The following is a 10173-nucleotide window of genomic DNA, read 5'->3' as shown; positions in this document are numbered from 1 at the left end:
ATCCTCTCCCTTCTTGGAAATGCTAAGACAAGGAGGCTTGCACAGGGGAAGGAGAATAGCAGGGGGAACGCCCCCACTGTGTTCCTCTCCACCTGGGCCACTCTAAAAGGAGAGAGAAGACTAAGGGATGCCTTTCCTTCCCCTCCCCTTCTTTCTAGATGGGTAACAAAGCATCTTCAGCCTGCTCTCCTCTTGAGTGCATTCTGAATCACTGGAACTCCTTGACCCTGGGACTGAAGAAAAAGTGGTTATATTCTTTTGCTCAAGGGTGTGGCCTTCTTACCAGCTTGGGGATGGACGAACCTGGCTTTGTGAGGGAAGTCTTTATTTTAATACTATCCAACAATTAATCTTTTCTGTAGATGAGATAGCAAATGGTCTGGGGTCCCCTATGTACAAGCTTTCTTTGCCCTGCAGGCCAACTCTGACCTCTGCAAGTGATACACAATTGACCCAGCTCTTTCAGCAGTCATATCAGGCAGACCCACAGGGAATAATTCCCCAAAGCTAAGAAAACAAATTCCTGGGAAGTCCTCTGAAACAACTACTGAGTGTCACAGTCCCTCTTGTCCCTCTTATCTGGGGCTCCCTCCTCCAGCTGTGCCATCGGCTCCTTCAGTTCTACTGCTTCCAAAACGCCCTACTTTCCTAGCTTCGCTTTAATCCCTGCAAGAAATGCTCGATGGACATGGTGCCACAAGGGTGCAGGTTCCCTTCTCATTGCAGAACCTTAGACAAATAAAAGTAGACCAGGGTAGATTCTCTGATGACCCCAACAGATACATAGAGGCTTTCCAAAATCTATACCAGGTGTATGACCTCACATGGAGAGATGTTATGTTACTCTTAAACCAAACCTTAACAGCTGCTGAGAGGCAGGCAGCTCTGCAGGCAGTAGAAAAATTCGGGGATGGACAGCATGTTTCTTATATCAGGCCAAAAAGGAAAAGAGGAAATTAGGAAGGCAAGGAAATTAAGGAACAACCATTCCCAGTAGGGAGAAAAGCAAGACTCCCTGAAAACCTTGGCTGGGACCCTAGTGCCCCCACTGATGAACTGAAAAGGAAACACTTTTTAATACGCATATTGGAGGGCCTACAAAAAACTAGGGCCAAACCTCTTAATTACTCTAAGCTCTCCATGATAGATGAGAGACCAGATGAGGATCCCTCAGCTTTTATGGGAAGACTGAGAGAGGCCTTAATGAAACAGAATTCCCTGTCTATTGACTCAGTTGAAGGACAGCTAATCCTAAAGGACAAGTTTATTACTCAGGCAGCACCTGATATTAGAAGAAAATTACAGAAACAGGCTATAGGACCAGATAGTACTCTGGAGAACTTCCTGAGGGTGGCCATCTCGGTCTTTTACAATAGGTATCAGGAGGAGGCCCAGGAGGAAGCACAGGAGAAGGACAGAGGCTCTGGTGGCCACTTTACAGGCCTGTAAAGTTCACGATCCACGAGGTGTATCCACTAATTGCTATCGGTGTGCCAAATCAGCGCACTTTAAGAAGGGTTGTCCAGGCAGAAAGAAGAAGTCACTTCTACCCTGTTCAGTGGGGACTACTGGAGGTCAGACTGCCCCCAGAGACATAGGCCACCAGGTCAAGAACCGGTCTCACAAATGGTCTGGCAAGCCTGACAGGTCCTGGGGCTCAGTTACCCAGCTCCAGTGGCCCAAACTGCTATTACTGCCCAGGAGTCCCAGGTGATTCTGGAAATTGAAGGAAGGAGGGTGAACCTCCTTCCGGATGCTGAGCCAGTCTACCTGTTCTCTTTAGTCCAGGCCTCCCCTCTTCCCATAGCACAACCATAAAGGGCATCTCAGGAAAGGTTCTAACCCAATATTTTTCTCAACCCTTTAGTTGTAGCTAGGGGAGCCTACTATTTACACATACCTTTTAAATCATGCCTGGAAGTCCCACTCCCTTACTAGGTAGAGATACTTTAGCTTTCATGGGAGCCAGCATCCTTACGGCCCTGAGACAAACTCTTTGTCTTCTCTTGGTGGAAACCATTATTACCCTGGAGGTGTGGGCAAGCCAGGGAAAAATTAGCGAGGCTATAACCACTATACAGGTCCAGATCCATCTTAAGGATCCCACTTCTTTTCCTAACCAAAGACCATATCCCCTAGAGCCAGAGACTAGAAAAGGGTTAGAGGTCATTGTTAATAATCTGAAGAAGCAGGGCCTCCTCAAACCCTGCAACAGCCCCTGCAACACCCCAATATTAGGGTTGCAGAAACCCAATGGGGAAGGGAGACTCGTTCAGGACCTCTGCCTCATTAACGAGACCATAGTCCCAATTCATCCATTAGTCCCTAATCTCTATACTTTGCTAACCCAAATACCCGAGGAACCTAAATGGTTCACAGTGCTAGACCTAAAGGATGCCTTTTTCTGAATACCACTACACCCTGACTCACATTATCTACCTGCCTTCAAAGATCCCTTTGGCCAGACTGCCCAGTTAACCTGGATGGTGCTGCCACAAGGGTTTTGGGACAGTCCTCAGTTGTTTGGACAAGCACTATCTAAAGACCTTTCTGAGTTATCTCATTCTCAAACTAAAGTCCTACAGTATGCAGATGACATTCTTCTCTGTGCCGCAATGGAGAAAGCCTCTCAGGAGGGCAGTGAGGCCCTTCTCAATTTCTTAGCTAATAGGGGATACAAAGTTTCAAATTGCAAGTCCCAGCTTTGCCAAACCTCAGTGAAGTACCTGGGTTTAGTATTGTCCGAAGGGACCAGAGCACTGGGAAAAGAAAGGATTAAGCCCATTTTCTCCTTCCCCCTCCCTAAAACCCTCAAGCAACTTAGAAGATTTTGGGGGTATTACAGGATTTTGCAGGCTGTCGATACCTGAGTATGGGAAAATGGTTCATCCCTTATACCAATTAATAAAGGAAACCCAGGCAGCAAAGACTCATTCCCTAATTTGGGAACAAGAGGCAAAAAAGTCCTTTAACAAGTTTAAACAAGCCCTGCTTGAGTCATCAGCCCTTAGCTTTCTGATAGAGAAGGCATTCAGTCTTTATGTGTCAGAAAGAAAGGGAATGGCCCTGGGAGTTTTAACTCAGACCCAAGGGCCAGCTCAACAGCCAGTGGGTTACCTAAGTAAGGAACTGAACCTGGGAGCTAAAGGATGGCCAGCCTACCTCTGGGCAGTTACAGCGGTAGCCCTCCTGGTGACAGAAGCCACCAAATTAACCCTGGGGAGTAGCTTTACTGTTTATACCCCACATAATGTGTGGGGAACAGGATTGCTGTTCTCTAACACATTGGCTAACAGCCACCTCCTTAAATACAAGGCTTTACTACTAGAGGGATCTGCAGTCCAACTAATGACTTGCTCTTGCCTGAATTCAGCCACCTTCCTCCCAGAGGAAACTGGAAAACTTGAACATGACCGTGAGCAAGTTGTGATACATATCTATGTAGCCAGGGAGGATCTCAGGGGAACTCCCCTAGAAAACCCAGACTGGACCCTCTTTACAGATGGGAGCTCCTTTGTGGAACAGAGAGTCCATAAGGCAGGATATGCAGTAGTCACCCTGAATAGTATCATTGAAAGTGCATCTCTCTCACCAGGCAAAAGCATTCAATTAGCTGCGCTGATAGCTCTTAAAAGCTATCAGCTTTGATATGGTTTGGCTGTGTCTCATCTTGAATTCCCACACGTTGTGGAAGGGACCTGATGGGAGGTAATTGAATCATGGGGGCAAGTCTTTCCCATGCTGTTGTCATGATGGTGAATAAGTCTGAAGAGATCTGATGGTTTTATAAAGAAGATATCCCCTGCAAAAGCTCCCTCACTTTGCCTGCTGCCATCCATGTAGGTATGACTTGCTCCTCCTTGCCTTCCACCATGATTATGAGGCCTACCTAGTCATGTGTAACTGTAAGTCCATTAAACCTCTTGGTTTTGTAAATTTCCCAGTCTCAGGTACATCTTTATCAGCAGCATGAGAACAGACTAATATAGTGCTTAAATTAAGCAAAGGAAAAACAGCTAACATTTATATTGATTCCAAATATGCCTTTCTTATCCTCCATGTTCATGCCACCATTTGGAAGAAGAGATACTTTCTCACTGTTAATGGGTCTCCCATAAAACACCATTAGGAAATTAACAGGCTGTTATCCTCACATTTCCTTCCATGAGAAGTAGCAGTAATGCATTGTAAAGGACACCAGAAAGGAACAGATGAAATAGCTGAGGGAAACAAGTTAGTTGACCAGTCAGCAGGGCCAGCAGCATGAAAGGCTCAGGATGCCAACACATTTGAAGCCCCTCTAATCTGGGAAGGCTCCATCAGGGGAATAAAGTCTCAATATTCCTCTGCAGAAATATAATGGTCCACCTCTCAGGGATACACTTTTCAGTCCTCAGGATGGTTGCAGTCAGAGAACAGCAAGCTCCACTTACCAGCCTCCAACCGGTGGAAGGTCCTTAAAACCCTTCACCAAACTTTTCATCTAGGGAACAATAAAACTTATCAATCTGTCCTAAGATTATTCTCAGGGGAGAACCTGCTAAAAACAGTCAAGCGGGTTGTTACTGCTTGTGAAGTCTGTCTTAAAAACAACCTCCTCAACAGATGGCTTCTTCCCCCTGGAGCTCAAAGAATGGGAAGTTATCCAGGGGAGGACTTGCAAATAGACTTCACCCATATGCCAAAATCAAGGGGCACTCAATATCTCCCGGTGTAGGTGGATACCTTTACCAACTGGATGGAAGCATTTCCATGTCGAACAGAAAGGGCTTCTGAGGTAGTAAGAGTATTAATCAATGAAATAATTCCCTACTTAGGACTCCCTAAATACCCGCAAAGCAACAATGGCCTTTCATTTAAAGCAGCTGTCACTCAGGGGGTCTCAAAGGCACTAGACATAAAATATCATCTCCATTTTGTCTAGAGACCCCAGTCCTTGGGAAAGGTAGGAAAAAAATTACATTATCAAAAGACACCTCAGAAAGTTGTCTCAAGAGACTCATGTCCCTTGGACTACTCCCCTTCCCATGGCCTTACTATGGATAAGAAATACCCCTTCAAAGTTAGGTTTAAGCCCTTTTGGAATGTTGTATGAACCACCTTTTCTTACACCAATTTCTTATTAGATCAGGAAAGCTCTGGATTGGTCAAATATGTAACTTCCCTTGCTCACTTCCAACGGGAATGAATACAGCTAACAGAGGCCCAATTACAGGAAACAGGACCACCTTTATTTAATCTGGGAGGCTTAGTACTGGTCAAGGTTCTCCCTTCATTCCCTTTCTCTAGACCCTAGTTGACAAGGACCTTACACTATTCTTCTCTCCACCCCCTCGGCTGTAAAAGTTGCAGGAATTAACTCTTGGATTTATCACACTCAAGTCAAAGCCTGGAAGGCTGAGGGAGAAGCCTCAGACAATCCAGAAGAACACTCTGAATATCACTGCAAAGAAATAGGGGAATCTTAAATTGAAAATCACCAAAGATAAGTAAATGAGTGAGGGCTACTCATCCTATTCAGTTCCACCCCTACCTTACCAGATATTTTCAATCATATCTGCCTTTCCTCTTGAAATTACTCCAGGCCGGGCACGGTGGCTCAAGCCTGTAATCCCAGCACTTTGGGAGGCCGAGACGGGCGGATCACGAGGTCAGGAGATTGAGACCATCCTGGCTAACACGGTGAAACCCCGTCTCTACTAAAATACAAAAAACTAGCCGGGCGAGGTGGCGGCGCCTGTAGTCCCAGCTACTCGGGAGGCTGAGGCAGGAGAATGGCGTGAACCCGGGAGGCGGAGCTTGCAGTGAGCTGAGATCTGGCCACTGCACTCCAGCCTGGGCGACAGAGCGAGACTCCGGCTCAAAAAAAAAAAAAAAAAAAGAAAGAAATTACTCCATAGATCTCCAAAGGGAAATTCTACATCTTGGTGAGCAAAATTTTAGATGGAAATTATTTACTACACTGTATCTGTGGATTTGCAAGACTTACCCTTCTATTTGCAATAGGACTATACACTGCGGTACCCTCCGAGTGGAATTTTGGACAAAGAGCCGCAATTGCTGTAGTATATTGTTTGGTTGTTTTCCTTATAATGGGTCTTTCTCTTTCTCAAAATGACCACCCACAGCCTGTATATATTAAGATTAGCCTTATCATGCTACCAGGTTTTGCTGCACCCCTCCAACAATTAATAAACTCAGTGTACCTTTTAAAAACTTTAAATTTAGCACAGAAGTTGTTAAACACCACCAACCCAACTTTGAAAATGGACTGCTGGCTTTGCCTATCATCCTCATCTCAATACGTTGCCATCCCAGTCCCAGCCCAATAGTGGGCCCTTACTTAATAAGATGACCTATCAACCCAAATATAAGAGGGAGACCCCTTCCGGTTAATGAAGTTCCAAATTGATGAGATGACAAGGGTTACACTAACAGGTCAAGCTGTAAACCTTTTCCAGTCCTATCAGGGCAACCTTTCTGGGGTTGCATCCCCCTAGAAACCCATCTGGGGCTCAATATCAACAAACACAGAACTAAAATTCCAAGTACTTTGCATTAGGGGAAGTCAAAATTTTGCTCAGGACCTGAGAACCCTAAAAAAATCAGTGCAACTACATCTTAGAGATTAATCCCTCCCTCACATGACCATATAAACTACATGGTTACCCAGACTGCACCATTCAGACCTGTATGCTTCTTGGGGAAGCCATCCATAAATAAGGGGACTTTGAAGGATGTGCAATCTGGGTATTGAGTAAATAGACCCACTAGTTGTGTTCATATTTTCCTGTGGGAAGATTGTACTGCCCCTGAGGAGTCTAAGTGCCTGTTAATCCCCCAGTATGAAAAAGCTCCTGAGTGGCTGCTAATGGATATCAGATGCAACTACCCACACTGGGGAAACAAAACTGTTGGGGTAAAACAGGATCTTTCCCAGGGCCCTTTCCAACCTTTAACTAGGGTCACCTTGGCAGGTACCCTAACCACCTGGGAAAGTGAGAATGGCAAACGAACCTATATGTGCTTCATATAAAATAATTTCTGCCTCAAAAAACAGGGAATCTTCTTCCTGTGTGGAACCAACTCCTATCTATTTCACCAGCCAATTGGACTAGAACCTGTAGCTTCTTTACCTGGCTCCTGAAATTAATATAACCCCACAACAACCAATCCCTTATTATACCTTTAACTACAACAGTCGAGCATAAATGACCTATCCAGGTCATTCCTCTTTTGGTAGGGTTGGGAATCACCACAAGTGTAGGAACAGGGGTTGTAGGACTTGCAACTTCTCTTTCCTACTATGAAGACTTGTCCAAAGATTTTACAGAAAGTTTAAAGGACATGGCCTGAACCATGGATACAAAATCAAATAGACTCCCTGGCAGCAGTTGCTCTACAAAATAGGAGGGGACTAGACCTCTTAGCTGTTGAAAAGGGTGGTTTATGTCTCTTTCTAAAGGAAGAATGCTGTTTCTATGTCCACAAACAGGGATAGTAAGGGATGCCACCTGAAAATTAGCCAATTGGGCCTCTAAGGTATGATAATGACTGTCTGAGTCATGGGCTCTTGGTCTAAATGGCTGAATTTGGGATCATGGATCCTCCCTTGGCAGGCCTGCTATTAATAATTATACTAGCTTTAATCTTTGGACCATGTTTGTTAAATCTAACCAGATTCACCTCTTTTTGCCTAGAAGCTATCAAACTCCAAATGGTGCTACAAATGGAGACACACATGAACACACCATGGTTCTGAGGACCTTAGATCGACCTCAGGAGGAACCCTAGCTGCTGTTTCCCCACTCAAAGACTTCCTCCAGCAGGAAGTAGCTAGACAAGTCATCAACCAAACCCCATAACAGCAGTTAGGGTCTCTACTCCTGAGGGGGTAATATGAGAGGAGAGAGAGAGAAATCAACTAGGCAGGTCGGGCAAGGGTCCTCAGTAGAATTCCCTTCTAACAAAAAGCATCTTCTGTTGTAACAAAAAGCAGCCCAAGAGGTCATTTCTCTTTCAGCAAAGAGTAGCCTGAGAGATCAGGCTGCAAACACAAATAAGGAAGGTAGGCTCTAACACAGAAAGAGGCCTCCTGTGTTACATACAGACATACAGTGGACCCCAGTAAGTACAGTCCTCTCCGTTCTTGGAAATGCTCAGACAAGGAGGCTTGCACAGGAGGAATGCATTGAGCAGCACCAATAAGAAGAGGCACACTATTGGGAGGCTGATCTGGGCAGATCACAAGGTCAGGATATTAAGATCATCCTGGCCATCATGGTGAAACCCCGTCTCTACTAAAAATTACAATAATTAGCTAGGCATGGTGGCACACACCTGTAATCCCAGCTACTCAGGAGGCTGAGACAGGAGAATGGCTTGAACCTGGGAGGCAGAGGTTGCAGTGAGCCGAGATTGTGCCACTGCACTCCAGCCTGGAGACAGAGGGAGACCTTGTCTCATGCACATGTCTCTCTCTATTTTACACATGCGCACTGGGAAGAGATAAGCAACATAGAGTAACTCAGGCTAAGAAACCCACATGTGCACTAGAAAGGATGGGGTGGGGAGTCAGAAATTCATGCCTTATGTAAATGAATGCACCCCTCCCCACCAGCTTGTCTATAAATACTCTTTTATTTCACTGTAAAACAGCAACCCATCTTTCTGGGACCCCTCTCTGTTCGAGAGAGCTTTCTTCCTTTCACTTATTAAACATCTGCTCTAACCTCACCTTTGGAGTGTCCACATCCTTGATTTCCTTGGCTGTGAGGCCAAAACCTTTGGGTGACCCTTCAGACAATGAGACTAGTTTCAATGTTTTATTTTTTTAATTTAATTTATTTATTATTTATTTATTTATTTTGAGATGGAGTTTTGCTCTGTCACCTAGGCTGGAGTGCAGTAGCGTGATCTCGGCTCACTGCAACCTCCGCCTCCTAGGTTCAAGTGATTCTCCTGTCTCAGCCTCTGGAGTAGCTGGGATTATAGGCATGGACAAGCATGCCTGGCTAATATTTGTATTTTTTGTAGATACAGGGTTTCACCATGTTGACCAGGCTGGTCTCAAACTCCTGGGTTCAAGTGATCCACCTGCCTCGGCCTCCCAAAGTGCTGGGATTACAGGTGTGAGCCACCATGCCCAGCCTTAATATTCTGCTTTGTTGTAGAGTCTACAAAACAGGTGTCAGTGTAAATCTTTCATCATAAAAATGATTTGGAAGTTCTCCTTTATTTTCACTGCTGTAGAATGATTTATGCAACATTGGGATCATCTGGTTTTGAAGGTTTGGTAGAATTCCTCATGAAACTATCTGGGGCTAGTGCTCTTTTGTGAGATAGTTTCTTGATGACTTTTTGTGTTTCTTCTCATTGGAGTGATTTTGGTAAATTGTATTTTCCTAGAAAATTATACATTCAAATTTATCTGCATAGAAGTTTAAAGTTTCATATGATTTTTTTTTTTGAGACTGAGGCTCTCTCTCGCCCAGGCTGGAGTGCAGTGGCATGATCTTAGCTCACTGCAAGCTCCACCTCCCAGGTTCACACCATTCTCCTGCCTCAGCCTCCCGAGTAGCTGGGACTACAGGCACGTGCCACCACGCCCGGCTAATTTTTTTTCTTGTATTTTTAGTAGAGACAGAATTTCACCATGTTAGCCAGGATGGTCTCAATCTCCTGACCTCGTGATCTGCCCGCCTCAGCCTTCCAAAGTGCTGGGATTACAGGCATGAGCCTTCGCACCCAGCCTGATTTTTTTAAGTTTATTTCAATGATGACTTTCCCCTTGTCAGTTCTTATTTTGTGTATTTGTGGTTTGTTTTCCATCTTAGCTATTGTTCATCTACTTTGTTAACTTTTTTCAAGGAAACAGACTTTTATTAATTATATTTTAATTAGTTTTATTACTTTTACCTTCATTACTTCTTTGTGCTTTCTTTTTTTTTTATTATGACTTGAACTGTTAGAGAAAATTGTTCTTTTTTTGGCTTTCTTTCCTGTTCTTTTCTAGATTTTGAATGAGGATTTTAATTCACTTATTTTCATCCTTTTGCTTTTATTATTATCAGTTTTAAAGCTATGAATTTCCTCTGACCACTTTTTTTTTTTTTTTTTTTTTGTGAGATGGAGTCTCGCTCTGTCGCCCAGGCTGGAGTGCAGTGGCCGGAT

The sequence above is a fragment of the Rhinopithecus bieti genome, unplaced genomic scaffold (assembly GCF_001698545.2).
Source record: "Rhinopithecus bieti isolate Rb0 unplaced genomic scaffold, ASM169854v2 scaffold_5260, whole genome shotgun sequence".
Taxonomy (NCBI): Eukaryota; Metazoa; Chordata; class Mammalia; order Primates; family Cercopithecidae; genus Rhinopithecus; species Rhinopithecus bieti.
Note: the sequence above shows the minus strand (reverse complement) of the source record.